At 36.5% G+C, this 19,999-nt stretch overlaps 1 protein-coding gene across 6 annotated transcripts in view; it reads left to right on the top strand.

Annotated features, from left to right (window-relative positions):
• Window positions 1-19,999, top strand: part of Ptpn4 (protein tyrosine phosphatase, non-receptor type 4) — a 180,150-nt gene that overhangs the window by 15,257 nt on the left and 144,894 nt on the right. The window lies entirely within an intron of this gene.

Here is a 19,999-nt window from a genome sequence, read left to right as displayed (position 1 = left end):
TGTTTTTGAAACAGAGCTTCTTTGTAGCTGTAGCTGCCCTTGAACTTGCTCTGTAGACCAAGGTGGCTTCAAGCTCAGATCTGCCACTGCCTCCCGAGTGCTGGAATTAAAGACATGAACTACCATGCCTTTTTCATTTTTATTCATTCTTAAGAAGCTTATATTGTCTTTATTTAGGTAAGTTTGAAGTCTATTGTGAAGCTAGAAGTGATATAGATCAGCTATCATTAGTTATATGCAAGTAATACAGCTGCTGCAGTAAGTCACCGTCTCTAATTGTAACAGTAACATTATCTGACCCCTCTGACTTCTCAACTTACTTTATTCATTATTTTCAGGAAGATGTCTTATATCTCAGGCTGGCTTGGATTTACTGTATAGCCTAGCCTCACTTAATGACTTGCAATCATCCTGCCTCCTCTTCCTACCCAAGTTCTGGTATTGTAGGCATGAGTCACCATGCCTGGCTCAATTATTTTTAGAATTTCACTTCCTTTATTAAATTGGTAATGTGGCTACTTGGTTCAGATTTCAAAATAATATAAAAGGTCTATGTAGAGAAGTTGGAACATTCTTGCTGTTCCTTCCCGACTGGTTATAGGTAGCTCTTTTTCTTTTTGGACAGTATTTTATGCAAATAAAAACAAATAAATTATTATTCACTTATTTGTGCATGTGGAAACTAGCATAATATATTGATGTTTTGCATTATATTTTTTTCTGTACAAAGTCTACCATGAAGACTATTACTTTAATATGTAGAGACAGACTTCTTTCCTCTCTCTGTCCTTTCTAACAAGGTGACATACTTAATTGTGTAAATATAAAATGAAGTTAACAAATTCTGATTACTTAAGCTCTTCAGTTTTTTGGTTCTTTAACTTATATAACTAATTTTCTTTTACCCCCTTTCTGTATGAACTAGAGTTCCCACAGATATTTTTCACTATGATCTAACTGACTTTATCTCAGATCCTCTAATGCTCACTTAAACTAACCTTTCAGATTTTCTGGCCTAGCCAAAGTCTTTCTCCTAATTTCCATAGCCACACTGAAGGCTGGAAGGAAAAGAGGAAGGCATGAAACTAATATTTGTTAAGCTGTACTGGGTGTTTTAAATATGCAAGGCTGGAGAGATAGCCCAGAAGTGAGAAGTACTTTGTCTTGCATAGGACCCAGGTTTGATTCCCAGTACCTACATGGTGACTCACTGCCATCTGTAACTCTGGTTTCAGGGGATCTGTCTCTTTTGGCCTCCATGTGCACTAGGCATGCATGTGGTGTACAAACATGAAGACACATAAATAATAAATTTAAAAAAACCCTTAAATGTATGCAATTAATTCTTTCAACATATGGAATAAGTAGTATTATTCTCTTTTTATGGATGAGAAAGTTAGGGTTCATAAAGGAAAGTTGTCCAGACTTCCTCATTCAGATATCTCAGTACTTAAAATGTGTTCTGCTCTCAAAGAACCTGGATAGAGTTTCTAGCCACCATTAGACTGCTCACAACCATTTGCAACTGCAGATCCAGGGGATCTGATCCCCATTTCTGGCCTCTGCAGATACCTACACACATATACAACCCCCCCTTCCCAGTATATAAAATTAAAAATAAAAAACTTAAAACATTTTAATATTTATTTATTATATTTTATGTGTAGAGCTGTTTTGCTTGCATGTATATATTACGTACCCTATGTATGCCTGATAACTGTAGAGGTTAGAAGAGGGCATGATTTTGAGTCACCATGGAACCTTTATCCTCTGAAAAGCAACAAGTCTTCTTAACCACTACACCATTTCTCTAGCCCTGAAAGATAAATTAAAAGAACATTTTTTAAAAAGTTTGAGTAAGGTATATTGGGTCATCCTTTTAATCTCAGCACTTTGAAAGCAGAGGCAAGCCAATCTCCATGAGTTTGAAATTAACCCGAACTACAAAGCAAGTGTAGGCCATATATGGCTATATAGTAAGACCCTGTCTCAGGAAAATATAGGCTTGAGTTGAGTATCTGTAGTTGTCCTGCTTCTGCATGGTTGTGTGTTATGCCCTAGTTTTGATTTTCTGAACTTTAGTCTGAAAGCTGGAGCTCTCTGTCTGCTGTAGACACATTTGATCTAACAAGCACATGTCTGCTGACATGTTCCCACATTGTGCTTTTCCTAGTTACTGGATGCTGCCTGCTTAAAGTGACTTTGCTTGCTTTGTGTCTGTTGTTGTTAGCTCTGGATACTATTTTTTTCTGATTGCTTGAATGGACTGCTGTGTATCATCACTATTGAGATTTCTTCCTTAATTTTCCCTATTATAGCCCTATTGCCACCTAATCTTCATATGGTCAGTGAAGTTTGACTAAAACTTCTGAAATTATTTGGGATATTAAAGAAAAAAAAAACCTCTTGACGTTGTCAAAGGCACATCATTATCTCTTACCAGGAATTTTATGGTAGTCTCCTTAAAGAGTATTCTGCCATTAGTTTAGCCTTCTAAAATTTGAACTACACTATAGCCAGAGTGATCTGACCTGCTTGTTTGATCAAATGTGTCTATTTTCCATCTGCCTGTAAAATAAAGTGAAGAACTTTTCTAAGGAGATTAAGAACATTTTAGGATTGTTTTATTGTGATTATAATAAAATCTCTGTAAATGTGTTTTTTTTCTTAACATTTCTAACTTAACCTTTTTCAGTCCAAAGTTTATTGTAGTCAGTTGCAGTGGTTTTCTATAGAAGCTACTAATGAAATAGAGTGTCTTTGTAGGGAAAGGTTTTAGATTGTGGAAAACTTTTCTTAGTTGATTCTGATATTGTGGTCTACTTTGTATCTATCCATTTATATGCTTTTAAGAAAGATTCTCTCTCTCTCTCTCTCTCTCTCTCTCTCTCTCTGTGTGTGTGTGTGTGTGTGTGTGTTGTGTGTGTGTGTGTGTGAGAGAGAGAGAGAGAGAGAGAGAGAGAGAGAGAGAATGCAGAATGCAGAATGCAGAATGCGTACATATATGAGTATAGGTATGCTCTCATCTCACACATGTGGAAGCCAGACAAGGGAGTTAGTCATCCTCTTCTATCATTTCTATCTGTTCCTATGAGGCAGGCTCTCTCCCTGAACCTGGAGCACTCGGTGATCTTTCTATGTTCCCCTTGGAGCTAGGGTCACAGGTGTTTGTGGGGATGCTCAGCTTATTATATAAGTTTTAAAATTTGAATTCTGGTCCTCGTGATTGCTCAGCAAGTTCTCTGAGGCATCTCCCCAACCCCACTTTTATCTTCTAAAATGTTTAAGCTTAATTACTTGCAAAACGTTCTATAGGTTAACAGTTTCAAATCTCTGAAAAGGGTTTTTGTTGTTTTGTTGTTTGTTACATACCTTAAGCATTGTATGCAAGCAAGGTATATCACAATTTTCTTATGAACAATGTGCTTAATACATTTAATGTGCACTTGAGTGTACGTGTGTGTGTGTATGTGTGTATGTGTGTGTGTGTGTGTGTGTGTGTGTGTGTGTGTGTGTGTGTGTGTGTGTGTATGTGTATATACACATGTGGAGGTCAGAGGACAACTTACAGATTCTCTCTCCTTCTATCATGTGGGTTCTGGGGATCAACATGCTGCCCCAAGTGAGTCTGGCCCATCTAGTTTTATGTTATTGAGTTCAGTACAGAAAGTATGAGACTCTTTCTTCACTGAATTATAGCAACAACTAAGCTAGTCTAATGTCTTATATTGCCATCATTTTACTTTATTTTAAAGTCTAAAGCATTAGAAAATGCAGTTGCAGCAAAGTAGCACCCTTCTTCCTTCTCCTGTTAGTCTCCTCCCACCCCCAGGGCTCTTTTGCTTTCATGTTTCATATTTATGAATAGTTTCACTTATCTGCAAAGAATTTTGATGACTAGGGATTTAGCTCAGTTGATAGAGTGCTTTATTCATGAAGTCCTGACTTTGATCCCCAGAAAATGAACTGGTTGAGGTGTGCACACCTATGTCCCAGATGTGGAGACAGAAGTATCAGGAATTCAAGATCATCTTGGCTACATATACATAGTGAGTTGAAGCTAGTCTGTGCTCCATGAGACCCTGTTGGTGTATTTGTTTAGCTATTTTATTGGGTTCTTATATCTACCACCCTTCTAAACCTTATTCCACCGTAATCCCTTTCAACTCCCTAATACTAGATAGGAGAGAAGGAAGGTTAGAGGGGAAAGGAGGTTATAATACTTCCTGATGATTAGGAGTATTGGGTTCCTAGGGGCAAGTCCCATCTTTGTTGGCAGAATATCCAGCAAACCAGCAAACCAGCAAATGCAGCAGCAAGGAGTAGTGTCACCACAGGCCCTCCCAGTGCTCTCCCCTTTAAAACCCTTTCAACAGTCCCTAGAATGCCAAACATAACTATCTGCAGCTGGCAAACATCACTTCTCTTTTAGAGCACATGACAATCATAGTTAATGTCTGTGGACAAACTGAAACAGCCCCATATCCCACACTTGGGATTAGAACAAAATCATATTCACATAATATAATTGGGTTTTAAAGAAAACAAAATCTTACAAGACCCTATCAAAAAGAGACAGGGTTGGTGGGGGGCATAAAAGCCACCAAGCCTAAGGATCAATTTTATCCTTGGAACCAAATGGTGATAGAGAATTCTGACTCTTAGAAGTTGCCCTCTGACATGTACATGCATGCTGTGGCATTAGTACATTCCTTACCCGTACAGAAAATAAATATTTAAAATGAATAGAGACCTGAAATATAGCTCAGTTGTAGATCACTTTTATAGGTTGCTTTAAGGCCAGCGATTTAATGCCCAACACTGAAAAACAAACTTTTACAGAATTTGGACTTACTACCTATGTAATTGTTTTTAAACAATTATGCCAGCATAAATTAAACAAAACAAAAACAAAAAGACATTCTAATGTGAGAGAGGAGTGTATGCATTTTAAGGTCAAAGGAAAACTTGGTGTTGAGTTGGTTCTCTTTTTCCACAATGTGGATCCTGGGAAATGGAACTAAGGTTCTCAAACTTGGTGATAGGTACCTGTATCTGCACAACTGTCTCATCAACCTAGCTTTGTGTGTGTGTGTGTGTGTGTGTGTGTGTGTGTGTGTGTGTGTGTGTGTTTGTACACTATTTTTACATGTTTCTTGAGTTTTCATCAGCATTTTCTATCAGTTATTTAAGTCATGAGTTGAGCATACTGTGATAGGTAAAACAAGTCTGATCACCTATTTTGTATTGCCTATGAATTGTAAGGGGACTTTAAATTTTTTTTAATTCTTGGAAAAAACATCAAAGGAAAAATAATATTTGAGGACCTGTGAAAATTATATGAAATTCAAACTTCATTATTAGTAGTTTTATTGGAATACAACCACACTGCTTTGTGTTATTTGTGGCTGATTGCATTCTATAATGCTAAAATTAAATTGTTGCACTAGAGATCACCTGACCTGTAAAACCTCAACTTTTACAACTCTAGCTCAGGCTGGAGAGATGGCTCAGCAGTTAAGAGCACTGCCTGCTCTTCAACAGGACCTGGGTTCAATTCCAAGCACCCCCAGAATTCATCAGAAGTGTCTGTAACTCCAGTTCCAGGGAATCTGACTTCCTCACATAGACCTGCCAGCAAAACATCAATTTACATTAAAAAAAATACAAAAATTAAAAAGTATGGCTTCTTATAGGAAAAGCTTTAAAATTTTTATTTTATGTTCATATGAGTATTTTGCCTGTGCGTGTGTGTATGTAACTATGTGACTGTGGGTATGCCTGATGCCTACAGAGGCCAGAAGAGAACTTTGGATCCCTTAAAACTGGAGTTACAGACAGCTGCGACATGCCATGCAAGTGTTGGAAACCAGACACTGGGCTTTTGGAAGAGCAGCGAATGCTCTTTGAGCCTTCTCTCCAGCCCCCTCCATGCAGGAATGTTTTATCAGCTCTGGTCAAGAATATTAAAGTTACTAGGATTGTTTTATTCCCTTGTTGTAGTTGTATTACCAATTATGCAGTTAGATTTATTTATTCAAATTTTGAAAGCATAGACCTTTAAACAGTTTGGCATTAGAAATGATTTAGTTTTAGAACTAGGGAGTATGCAGAGACACTGTAGTCTTGCAGTTAGTTCGTGTAGTCCTGGACTGTCCAGTGGATCATCATTAACTGGAAGTGACAGCTTAAATCTCAGTAAAAACCATTTGAGCCTGAGGGTAACTATCTCAGTGCTGGAGTCTTTGAGTTCATATGAAAGACCTGAGTTCATATGTTCAGTCCTCAGTTCTCATTAAAAGGCAATCCTTAAGCCACATGTATCACATTTTAAATGTTTACTCATATTCATTCTATTCAACAGAGGAGGAAATCATAGCTCAGAGAAATGGAGTGACTGCTTCAAGAAAGAAGCTGTGGTTGTTAAAATTTAGGATATTTATCTCAGTGGCTTTCCAAGCATTCTAAATGTTTTTGTTGTTACTAAAAACAACCTATGCAGTTGATTTTAAAATTCTCCTGCAACACAGTAACTTCAGAATATTTATTTTAAGAACTAATAGTTGGTGTAATGGGTGCCCTGCTTTTGCTGCCTCCTTTATTCATTTGTACAACAAAACTTTTTTGTTGTACAATGACTTATTTAGGAAGTCAGTTTAGAAAGTTTTTTGTTGTTTTGTTTTGAGAGGTTAGGGAGGAAAAAGCTAAGTTAGATAAAATAGCAAAACTAATACTGATTGTCAGGCCTCCTGTAATCTCCCCCGCCCCCCAACACATAGGAGCAGTGAATTCTTATCGTAGTTTAACTTTTTTTTTTGGAGTCAGGATCTCTCTGTTAAGCCCTGGCTGACTTGGAACTTAGTATGTTTCTAGGTTGGCCTTAAACTCAGAGATCCACTCTCTTCTTCCTCTTGAGTATTGTTTGCCACCAATTTAGGCTAACCTCTTAATATGTAATGATAGATATGATTAGAATAGAAATGATTTCATTTCGGTTCTCAGTTTTCTAGTAGTGTTGAGGTAGGTTATACAGTGGATCAAATGGTAGATTCTTTGATGGATGACAGAAAACCACATTAAGAATTATTTTAGCTTGCAGAAGTAAAAGTCATTAAGATATGGTGGGAAGGGTGTCTTTGTGATTAGGTAAATCTGTATTCAAGTGCTTCTCCTAGTTTTGCTTGCATAATCTTGGGTCAGTCACCTAGTCCTTCTAGCTGTCATGCCCAACCTTTTAGCATACTTCAGCAGTGTTCTCTTCTCAAAGTGTATGCTTGAGAGCTGTGCACAAGTTAACACACACACACACAGGCAAAAAAATAACAAAAAAGAAAACCCTCAAGGTTGTAAGTTTATAGGTTTTTGTTTTGTTTTTCACATCTGCATGTGCTATTGCCATGGCCTGGAGCAAACTGCTGCAGCCAAGGGGATTTCTCTCCATGGAAACTAGTGGCCAACCTAGTGAACAGGAGCAATACTTCAGGCCACTGCAGAACACATGGAGTCCAGGGGTGGGGCACAGGCCTTGGTAGCACAGTGTGGGTGGGGATCCCCTAACAACCCTTGGGTTACATGAACCTATAGATCCATATGGCATCAGATGTCTGTGCCACCTAAGTTTAAAGTTTGTGTTGGGTGGTTTTCATAACTACCCTTGGCCATGTGTGCCTGTGGGTTACTGGTTGGACATCTTTGCATCTGCAAAGAGATAAAAATAGTGAACTATCACTGTTTTAAGAGTGAAGTGATAGACACGAATTATTCTAGTTTTTATTGGTATCTAATAAGCTGTGCCAACACTTAGCAGTCACCATTTTATGATTTGTCGATTCTATGTGTGAGGAATTCTAATGTAACAGGGCCTGGAATGATTACTGTTTTCTTTTCTACAATATAATATATGCTTACTGGGCTGGGAATACCTGGGAGTCAGAATGCTTAGGGAATAGAGGGCCCTTTCCAGGCATGCTTGTTTATGTGTCTCATGACTCAAGCATAGGCTCAAGGGAGGCTATAGATTGGAGCTCTTACTTATGAACTTTCCATTGTGGCTGAGGGAGGGAGATATACTAGCTGAATTTTGAGAGAAGTGTCCTTAGAATGAGTAGTCCAAAAAAAAAAAAAATGAGAGCATAAAGCCTCTGATGGTCTTAGAGTCATTAAGGCATTTTCTTCAATACTGGCAATTAAACAGTGTCCTATATGCTAGGCAAGCCTTATTTCTAACCCACCAAATGATTTCTGAATACTTTCTATTGCTTAGCTAATATATGCTCTAGAGGAGATACCATGCTTTGAATAATTCTTAGACCACAGGTTGCTAAATTGATTAAATAGACTAGTTAATCTTTGGAGTCTGATTCCAAAGATTATTAGATCATTTTCTAGCCATCTCAAGTTGTCAGTGTTATGCCCCCTCTGTTAGCCTCTTTTTTTCAACTTTAGAAATAAGGCTGATATTTTCTATGTACCATTTATAGTAATTAGGTATGCATACAATGTATATCTTTCAGGTCTGGTTTTAAAGCTTAGTAGATCTATGTAGAAGAAACTGCTTATGTTAAAGACTAGTACTGGATATTAAATGTTTATTTATTTGAGACAGTTTGTCATAGATCTTAGGTTGATCTTCAGTTGGTTTTATAATCCATTATAACCAAATATTTCTGATTCTCCTGCCTCTACTTCCCATGTGTGGGGTTTAGAGGCTTGGACTATCAGGCCAAGTTCATAATTTAGGTACTAAAGTTTTCAAAGTAGCATGCTGCCCCCTAGGGACAGTATAGTATTTAATCAATTGTGGAAATTTCTAGTCTTTGGCTTGTATAAGCTTGTATTTGGAATAAGTATTAATGTTAAACAGCATTAAGTTTTGGGTTTTTTGTTTGTTTGCCTTGCTTTGGTTTTTAGTCCTTTCCCCTTCCTCCCTTTTAAAAGAGAACTAAGCCTTTATTTCTATGTTTCTCAAATGAAGCTGACTGAGTTGGTTGCTTTGAGGGGATAGTCAAAGAGACCAAGTACCATATCCTCCTCTGATTTCTGACTCTTTTTAGCCTCAGCCTTGGTTAAGGTAGCCAGCAGTAGCAGCAGGGGCAGCGATGATGTCAGTGCTGGTGGCATCCACCTTAAGGGCAGTAACCACAAATACAGATGGATTGGCCAAGAAGGCCTAGACCTTTTAATAAGTGAGAAGGTGTACTCAGTCCCCACAAGACCAGGACCTACTTGTATCCATTGACAATAGAGTGTGGCACCAAGGCCAAAGTCAGGTAACCAGTCTGCAGACAAGCACAGGCAACATCTGGACACCTTCTAGGATGCCAGAATGCAGAGTCAGCTCTGGGATGCTAAGTACTTCCAGGTTGTAAAGGCTGCCATTCTCGGGCTGGAGAGATGGCTCAGCGGTTAAGAGCACCTGACTACTCTTCCAGAGGTCCTGAGTTCAATTCCCAGCAACCACATGGTGGCTCACAACCATCTGTAAAGAGATCTGATGCCCTCTTCTAGTGTATCTGAAGACAGCTACAGTGTACTTATATATAATAAATGAATAAACCTTAAAAAAAATAAAAAAGGCTGCCATTCTCAAACATCTGTTCAATGATCATCCCAGAGGATGAAAGGGGGGATGTTCAGCATGTTCATAGTGTGGTTTCACTGGCTCCTGCTTTGTCCTCAGTTTTTATTGGCTGTACATCACTAAGAATATCAGTGGTACCTCTGGAGAAGTTCAGTGGTGATGCCTAAAGCCAGGAAGAAAGAAGTTATCAGACCCCTAATTCAGTCTTCTGGGCTGGCACCAGAAGTTGGCACCTTATTGGCCAGCAGCATGTCCCTAATCTTGATAAGGTCCTCAAAGTCCGCAGATATGAGGCGGCAGTTTCTCCAGAGCTTGGTTATTTGCCAGATGCCCCCCCCCCCCCCGTGTGTGTGTGTGTGTGTGTGTGTGTGTGTTTGTGTGTTTCTAGCTTCTTAATCAAAAAATTAGTTGTCCATAGGTTTGTGGACTTATTATGTCCAGGTCTTCAATTTGATACTGTTGATCAACATGTCTGTTTTTGTGCCAATACCATGTTATTTTTATTACTGTGGATCTGTAGTGCAATTTGGAATCAGGGATAGTAATATCTCCCACAGATTTCTTGTTATTCACAGTTGTTTAAGCTATCCTAGGTTGTGTTTCCATATGAGGCTGGAAATTATCCTTTGAAGATTTATGAAGAATTGTGTTGGAATTTTGATGGGATTGCATTGAATCTGAAGATTGCTTTTGGTGGGATGGCCACTTTCTACTACGTTAATCCTACTGGTCAGTGAGTATAGAAGATCCATCTTCTGACAGCTTCAGTTTTTTTCTTCATGTCTTGAAGTTTTTATTATACTAGTCTTTCTTTTGCTTGGTTAGAGTTACCCCCAAGATACTTTTATATTATTTGAGGCAGTGGAGAAAGGTTTTGTTTCCATTCTTTCTTTCTTAGACTGTTTGTCATTTGTATGTAGGAGGACCTCTTATATTTGTGAGTAAATATTGTATCCAGCTACTTTGCTAAAAGTTTTTATTTTTGTGGAGGAATTTTTAGGGTCACTTATGTATACTGTTACATTAGTTGCAAATAAAGACACTTGATGTCTTCTTTGTGTATTCCCTTGACCTCCTTCAGTTGTCTTATTGCTCTAGCTAAGACTTCAGAAAGTACTATATTGAATAGGTAGGGAGAATGGACAATCTTGTCTTCTTCCTTTTTTAATGCGTGCTTTGAGTTTTTCTCCATTTAAGTTGCTGTTTGGACTTGCTGTAAATTACCTTTATTATGTTGAGGTATGTCCCTTGTATCTCTAATCTCTTAAGGACTTTTATCATGAAGGAATGTTAACTTTGTCAAAGTTCTTTTCTACATTTAATGAGATGTTCATATTGTTTTTGTCTTTCAGTCTATTTCTATAGGTAAATTACATTTAATGATTTATGTTAGTTGAACAATCCCTGCATCTCTGGGATGATGTTTACATCATCATGTTGGATGATCTTTTTGATGTGTTCTAGGATTTGGTTGCAAGTATTTTTTTGAGTATTTTTGCATCTGTGTTCATAAGGGAAATTCCCTTTCTTGGGTTTGTATATGGTTTGCACATCAAGGGTAACTGGGCAGAGAAAAAGGAATTTGGCAATATTCCTTATGTTTCTATTTTGTGGAATAATTTAAGGAATATTGACATTATTGACTTTAACACTTCTTTGCAAATCTGGTAGAATTCTGTGCTAAAACCATCTGGCCCTGGGCTTCTTTTTGTTAGTTAGTTACTTTGTTTGTTTGGAAGATTGGTAATAACTTTCTATTTCACTAGGGGCTATCATGCTTAAATTGCTCATATGATTTTGATTTAACTTTGATAAGGGATGTGTTGGGAAAATGGCCCATTTCTTTTAGATTTTAGATTTGGTAGCATAAAGGTTTAATGTGTGTCCTTATGATTCTCAGGATTTCTTTGGTTTCTGTTGTTATATTCCCCCTTTGACTTCTAAAAAGAGTACCAACTCTTTTTTCATTGATTGTTGTTTAGTTGTTTTTTTGTTTATTTATTTAGCCTTCAGTTTGATTACTTCCTGCCTTCTACTCGTTTTGGTTGATGTCTTTTTGTTCTAGAGCTTTCAGTTGTGTTGTTGTTCTAGAATAAGACCCCTCCAGTTTGGGGTGTGTGTGTGTGTGTGTGTGTGTGTGTGTGTGTGTGTGTGTGTGTGTGTGTGTGTGTGATTACTTACAGGTGTGTGTGTGTTTCTGTGTGTCTCTGTGTGTGTTCTGTATGTTTAGTATTTTGATTATTATGTGTTGAGGTGTTGATTTTGTTGAAAGTATTTTCTGTGCCGTTGACTCTGTCCTTCCTCTATTCCTATTATTTTTAGATTTGGTCCCTTCATAGTGTTCCAGATTTCCTGGATATTTTGTGCCAGTTTTTAAGATTCAACATTTTCTTTGACTGAGGTATCCATTTCTTCTATCATGTCTTCAGTGTCTGAAATTTTCTCATCTAGCCTCTTGTATTCTGTTAAGCTTACCTCTGAGGTTCCTGTTCCTAAATTTTTCCTTTCTAGATTTCCCTCAGTTTTGGTTGGTGATATTATCGTCATCATCATCATCATCATCATCATCATCATCATTATCATCATTATTATTATTGATTCTATTTCTACTTTCAGGTCTTGAACTCTTTTATTAATTTCCTTCTACTTTTTGTACGTTTATAGATTTCTTTAGGGGATATTTATTTTCTGTTTAAAGACCTTTATTAAATTTATAAAGATTCATTCATTCTTGTGCTTCAGCTATGTTGGAATACTCAGGACCTACTGTTAGTTGCTGGGCTGTAATGGAGGCATATTGTTCTGGCTGTTATAGATTGTGTTTTTAGGCTGGCATCTAGTTATCTGGAGTTGGGAAGATTGTAATTCCAGGTGTTGATAACATTTTGGGATCATGCCAGATGTGACTACTGGGGGAAGGGGTTCCAGGTAAAATGTGTGTCTTAAAATTGGGAGCTGTCACTTAAGAATGTGGATAGGCTAGGGGTCTAAAGGGATTCTTTGGAGAGAGGAAGGCAGAATTTTCCACCAGGATCTGCTTATTTAGTCTCCTTGGAATGGGAGTAGAGAGTGAAGAAAGGTTACCCCAAGGTCTGCTGTGGATGAGATTGGGGGGTTGGATTTGGAGGAGCAGTGGGTGAGGTGAACATCAGCAGTTAGTCTACTTGCTTCTCTGATCATAGTAGCCTGTGGAATACCAGGGACCTGCTGGAGTTGGCTCTGATAAAGCAGTGAGTGGGGATATCAGGGTGATCCACTAGAGATGCTAACAGTGAGGAAATGTGGCTACAGCTGGTGTTTTGCTGCAGAGCTGGGAATGAGACTGGGGAATTTGGATTTGGAGAGGCTGAGGGAGAAGTGAAGATATGTGGTCAGCCAGCCTATTTGCTTCCCTCTGGTATTTGCCTTTTGGTTTTTCAAAGGGCCTACATTATTGGGCCCTGGGTAGAAATCCCATTAAAACTCTACAAAGCTCATTCTTAGTGAGGTTTAGCTGTTTGTTTTAAAATAAAGCTCTTCAGGGTGTAGCAAGCAACCTTTTTGTTAATTTCCAGACTTTTGACAATGTTGATTTTGATACATTACCAGTGTCCTTTTACCTTTATGGAGGAGTGGGTTTCCAGCAGTCTTCCTTTACCTCTTATAAACGCTTCTTCATCTTTTCTTTATTCTTTTTATATGAAGTTGGATGTACTGAATTTTATAGTTGCCTTTCAGATGACTACTATTTGTATTTAAAAATTGGAAATTATAAAGATTACCATTTACCAAAAAGTAACTTTATTACTTTCAAATGGTTGCTGAGGTTTGTTTATTTGTTTGTTTATTTATTTATTTTATGTATATGAGTACACTTACTATCTTCAGACACACCAGAAGAGGGCAACAGATTCCATACCAGATGGTCGTGAGCCACCATGTGGTTGCTGGGTTGCTGGGAATTGAACTCAGGACCTCTGGAGGAACAGTCAGTGCACCACCTCCCCACGCCCCCCGACAGAACCCAGGGCCTTGCGTTCCCTAGGCAAGCACTCTACCGCTGAGCTAAATCCCCAGTCCCTAGTCAGTGCTCTTAACAGCTGAGCCATCTCTCCAGCCCCCCCCCGTTGCTGAGTTGTTTTTTGTTTTTTGTTTTTTTTCACATTCTAGTTTATGCTTATATTGAACTTTAACTCAACTCAGTGCTTTTTTAATTGGACAAACATTTTATGCAGACTAACTAGTAAGCACTGTAACTAGGGTATATTTATTAAGTTGCTATTTATTTATATTTATTTATGAGCTATTAACATGAAAAAAGTTATTCTTGTGATTTTCAGACAAAGAAACTTGTTTCTAGGTCAATCATTTGTTTTCTTTTGTTGATTTATTTATACAAATGTTATTTATTTTCAGCGATACTCCATTTGTGCAGCTATGACTATGGTGGCAGTAATATGCTATAAGTTATGATTACTATTGTGGATATTGAGAAAAGTAGCCGGAGAAGAGTTGTCAGTGCTTTGCCAGATGCACTGTTGCTTCTCACTGATCCAGCAATAAAGTGTAACACACAAGAGATTTTAAATTAAAACTGCATGCAATGTGTTGTTGTTGTTGTAAAGAAGGTTCTTTTGACTTCTTACTTTTAGCTTTGTATAATTACAATTTAGGGTCATTTAATACTCCTCTATTGGTCTATACAGAGCTCAAAGTTCTAATTTCAATTTGTTAGTATTTTTGTTTTAGCTTTCTCAAATGAAACATAGAAAGCTAGTTAAAGGAGAAAATGATTATTTAAATGGTATTTGTTTTTCCAGTGTTTGGGTATATTTTATTGACAAATCATTAAGTAAATCCAAGGTTACCAGGCAAATAAGCTAGTAGAAGAGCATTCCTTTAACGAATGATAAATTTAGTTAAGAATCCTTATAAATGAGATAAATGATGACAATACTTTTTAGAGATAGTCATTTAAAACAGAATAACTAATAATTTGAAAGTTACACGTAAGACAGGAAGAGCTTTTGACTTTTAAGTTGAAATTATTTGTGAGGTTGAGATTATTGACCTCTTCAGAGTTTCTCCATTTTAAACAGTGTTTCTAATCTAAGCACTTCTATTGCCCTGGATACTTTCTTCCAAGAAGTTGAAAGAATGTATTGGGAATTTAAAACCCTGAAATATTGGCCCAGGAATCAAGAAAAGGAAGAGAGACCAGAGTTACTTAAGAAGGTTAGCTCAAGCCCTGGTTCTCCGTTCTTTTCTCTTCATGAAATTCAACCAGGAGTTGATTGTTTATTTTTAAAGTAATTGATCATTTGCTAGTCAAAAGAAACACCATTTAGAAAAATGTTTTAGGCCTAACCCAGTATTTTAGTTTTCAAAATAAAGGCACATATGTTTTAATCACTAGAAAAGTAATATAAATCAGAATTTCTTAAGGTACACAATAGAAGAAAAAAATAGAAAAATTTAGATTCAACATAATATTCTTGTGAGAAAGAGGTAAAAGTTTTAAAATGAAAGACATGATCACTTCATTCCTCTAGATTGTTTTAAAAGCCTTTGTTCTCTTGTATCCCAAGAGTATACAGTTGTTAACCTTAATATTTCCCTCTTATTTATACTGGGATATTTAATGTATATGTGGTCGTCTTTTGGTATCCATGGGTGATTGATTCCAGGACCCCAGAGGACACCAAAGTCCGTGGGTGTCTCAAGTTCTTTACATAGATGGTAAATATTTGCATAAAGCCTGCATGTATCTTTGTATGCTTTTAAGTCTTATGTATATTATTTATACCTAATATAGTGTAAATGTTTTTGAAGATTTCTTTTTAAATTATATGTTTGTGTGAGTTTTGCACTTTAGATTTTACATTTAAATATGATTCATTGAGTGCTTTTGAATAAAGTAACCACAACAAAAAATGGCATTGTCAGGGTAATGAGATAGTGTCAGGCTCAGTGACTCACCAGAATCTATGTAGTGGAAGGAGAGCATCTTCTGTGGCAAGTTGTTTTCTGACTTCCATACATATGCCATGGTATACATACACCCCTTCCCCAAATTAACGGGGTGGGGTCACTTCAACCATGAAAGAGAGTTGTATACATACAACATTACAAATGAGCCTCAGTCCACATAATACCTTGCACTTTATATTCAAAAGAACTCCATGAACCAGACTTAACCATAGAACAACCTAAACTGAAATTTTTAGAAGAAAATGTGAGAAAATCGTAAGTGTCTAAGTTTGATGAAGTATTCATAGGTATGACACCAAAAGAATGGTTCATCAAGTCTATGTGTATACATGTTCAAAAAGAAAATATGGTGGTGCACACCTTTAATTCCAGCACTTTGTTCTCAGAGGGAGACAGATCTTCACCTACAAAGGCCAGCCAAGAGCTCAAATAGTGAAAACCTGTCTCCCCCCCAAAAAAGAAAACAAAGTATATTTTATTTAGAATTAAAGTATACAGTTGGAAAAAAAATTCCCACATTTCTCAGTGTTTTCTTTCTTTTTTTAAACAATATTTTTAAAGTTTTATTTATTATATATGAATACACTGCATCTGTCTTCAGACACACCAGAAGAGGGCATCAGATCTCATTACAGATGGTTGTGATCACACCATGTGGTTGCTGGGATTTGAACTCAGGACCTCTGGGAGAGCAGTCAGTGCTCTTAACCACTGAGCCATCTCTCCAGCCCTTCTCAGTGTTTCCAAATTCCTGGCATATTACTACTCTTTGATATCCCAGACCAGTAAGTCAGCATTCCCAGGTGTTCTCAGAGCTTTCAAAATTATATTTTAACATACTTCTAACAATCTTCAGACTATATGGTTTAAATAACTAAAATTCTTGTTTGAAGGGTAAAATATACCAAGTTCAACATTACTTATGTCTTTCGGAAATATTCAGTGAAAAACTTAATTTAAAATTGACGTCTTGCCTATATAACAGCCCTTTAGGTTGGCATACGAGGTGGGGCACCTACCATACTAAGCATCTATCTCTTCAGCTCATCTTGTGTAGTTCTTAGCATAATGTTGTATATGTTTTGATATATTTGCACATCTTATTTTTTGTTTAGCTTTTATAGATAGGACTGTGTTCTAAATTAAACCCCATGCATTTTATGTATACACCACGTAATTTACAAACATGGCTAGTTTTATTTCTGTGTGCACCCTGCCCTTCACTACTCTCCCTTTCACTGAATTATTTGCTTTGTTTCTGATCTTAGGATGAAAATGTTTAGGCTTTAACCATTAAATTAATTAGGATAGTAACCATATAGACTGCTCTTATAGATGTCTTTAGTCATGTTGATTTTCTTTGTTTTCTTTTTGAGAATTCTTACTGTGGTATACTTTGTCAGATGCTTTTCTGCATTGATTGAAAAGCTTATATGATTTTTTCCTTACTCATTTAATGTGGTAGATGACATTGATCAATTGTGTAACTATAAGCCTTGCCACATTTCATGAATAAAACCCTTCTTATACAGTTCTTACAGTGATGAATTCTCTGTGCCTTGGGTGTTTCAGTAGAATGAAATGAAAATGAGAAGTGCTGCCTGTGTGCTTCCTGTGATTGTAGACACAGTGGTAATCGGCCCTTAAATAGCAAACCATCTGGGTTTGAACATGCCATGGGGTTTTAAGGTTTTTTATTCAAAATTTAAAATAGCTACAGGGCTATTTAAATTGTTCTGAATATTAATTAAATTCTGATATTTTGTGCCTTATGAGAAAATGGACCACTTTATGTGTCAAATTACTGCACTTGAATACAAATTGTTTTCAGTATCATTTTGATGTTGACAAGGTTCACATAGTGCTCTATTTCATTCCTAACATTAATACTTTTTTTTTAAAGATTTATAATTTATTTCATGCATGTCAGTACACTCTCTTTAGACACACCATAGAGGTCATAGGATCTCACTACAGATAGTTGTGAGCCACCATGTGGTTGCTGAGAATTGAACTCAGGACCTCTGGAAGAACAGTCAGCCATTTCAACGTGGCCATCTCTCCAGCCTATGTTAATATTTTTTACTTTTCTTTTGTTAATCTTGGTTCATTGATCTTTTAAAAGGATCAGCTTTGCATCCCAGTTGATTTTTCTTTTTCCTTCTGGGGGGGTTGTATAGTAGTCTTTGTTTTCTTTTATTTCCTTCCCATTGTTTACTATTTTATTAGGCTTTTCTCTGAGTTCTTAAGAGATTAGATAATTGATTTGAGGCATGTCCTGTTTTTCTGTTAAATACATGCAGTCCTATAAATTTCCTTTATTGGTGTGTGGCATATCTGTCCACAAATTTTGCTAAATAGTATTTTTAGTTTTACTTAGTTCTATGCATTTTTTTTTTAAATTTTGGTTTCCTTTAAGATTTCGTTTTTGTCCCATGTGTACATTTGAAAGTATGCTGTTGGGACTGGAGAGATGGCTCAGTGGTTAAGAGCACTGACTGCTCTTCCAGAGGTCCTGAGTTCAATTCCCAGCAACCACATGGTGCCTGTAATGAGATCTGATGCACCAGATCTTCTGGTGTGTCTGAAGACAGCTACAGTGTACTCCTCTATAATAAATAAATAAATCTTTAAAAAAAAAAAAAAGAAAGTATGCTGTTTACTTCCTTGTGTTTGGAGATTGTTCTATTCTTAATTTCTAGTTTAATTCTTTATTCTTAGGGACCATATTTTGTAGAATTTTATTTCCTTAAGGATATTTAGTTTTGTTTTGTGTCCTAGGATATGGTCTTTCATTGTAATTTGTTAAGGAACATTTGGAAGTTATATGTGTTCTACTATCAGTGACAAGGTGTTTTATAAATGCTTATTGGATCCTGGTAGTTAATTATATTGTTCTATATTTTTACTAATTTCTTTTTTTTTTCTTTTTTCTTTTTTTTGGAGCTGGGGACCCAACCCAGGGCCTTGCGCTTGCTAGGCAAGCGCTCTACCACTGAGCTAAATCCCCAACCCCCTAATTTCTTTAATTATGCCAGCAATTGAGAAATGAGCTTTTCATTGTGGATTTGTCTTTTTTATTTCAGTTTTCTAATTTTGATTAAAATATTTTGTGCCTGTGGATTATTGTCTTGTTTGTTTATTACTGTGTCATTCTTCTCCCTGTTAATTTCCTCTGAGGGTAAAGTCTAGCTATGTAATATTAATGTAGCTACTCCTCCTTTTGTTGATGGTTTCTGTGATGTATCTTTTCCCATTGTTACACCATCTACTATATTATAATGTGTTGAGTTTCTTGGAGGTAGTTTTTATTGTTTGTTTCCTATTAGGCCAGCAGTTGTCTTTTAACTGAAGAATCTTATCTGATTAGTCCCTCCTCGTCAGCATATTAAAACACTTCTTGTATATTAGTTTTATTAAATGTAGTGTTAACATTTCCTTTCATCTTTTATCTATGAGATAGTAACTCCAGTTACTGAATACTACTGACTTGAAAGCCTGTTTCTATTAGTATTTCTACTTCTATTAGTATTTCTAATAGTATTTGTTTACTGATTATATAGTTTACTACTTATTGTTTATGGTGCATGCCTTTAATCCCAGCACTTGAAAGGCAGAGCCAGATGGCTTTCTGAGTGTGAAGCCAGCTCCATCTAAAGAACTAGGTCCAGAACAACCAGGGCTGCACAGAGAAATCCTGTCTTAAAAAGTAAACTAAAATAACAGCAACAACAGCAACAATTTCCTTTGTTACATTATCTTTAATGTGAAGTTGTATGGAATGTCTGACATTTTTTTCTCTCTCTAATATGATTGTTAGTTTTTGGGTGTAGAATTCCATGTTCTGAATAATTTTCTTTCAGAATATTGAAAGTACAATTTCATTGTCTTTTAATAGCCATTATTGACAGTAGATAGATGACCTAGTTTTTTCTCTACTTATTTAAAAATTTAACATGGCAGAGAGCTAGGCACATTGCACATGCCTGTAATACCACCAGTTTGGGAGGCTGAGGCAGGAGTTCCAGGCCAACCCAGTTCATAGTAAGGCCCTGTCACCTCCCCTCCCTCATTAAAAAAAAGATGGAATAGTTGGCTGAAACTGAAGTAGAATTATCTCCACTCTTATTATTATTCTACAGCTTCTTTTTAAGTAAGAAGAAAGAAAAAAAAGTAGAGTGAATTGAAACAGTCTTCTCCCTGTTGCCTTCTTCAATATGTTTAAAAAATACATCAGTGAGTCATATCCAACTTGCTGAGCTCCCACACTCCTTCTACACATAGAATTTGTATTGGAGTATGACTTCCCAAAAATTTTATCCTTCTCGTAAAACATTTCAAAATAAATTTCTTTAGAGTGGTTTGTAATTTAACTTAGATAATCTAAATATATATCTATTTTATAACCACTTTCTTAATCTTGATGTTTCAAAATTTATAATTTTTTTG

The sequence above is a fragment of the Rattus norvegicus genome, chromosome 13, assembly GCF_036323735.1.
Source record: "Rattus norvegicus strain BN/NHsdMcwi chromosome 13, GRCr8, whole genome shotgun sequence".
Classification (NCBI taxonomy): Eukaryota; Metazoa; Chordata; class Mammalia; order Rodentia; family Muridae; genus Rattus; species Rattus norvegicus.
The sequence above is the reverse complement of the archived record's forward strand: the minus strand, read 5'-3'. Positions and strand labels throughout refer to the sequence as shown.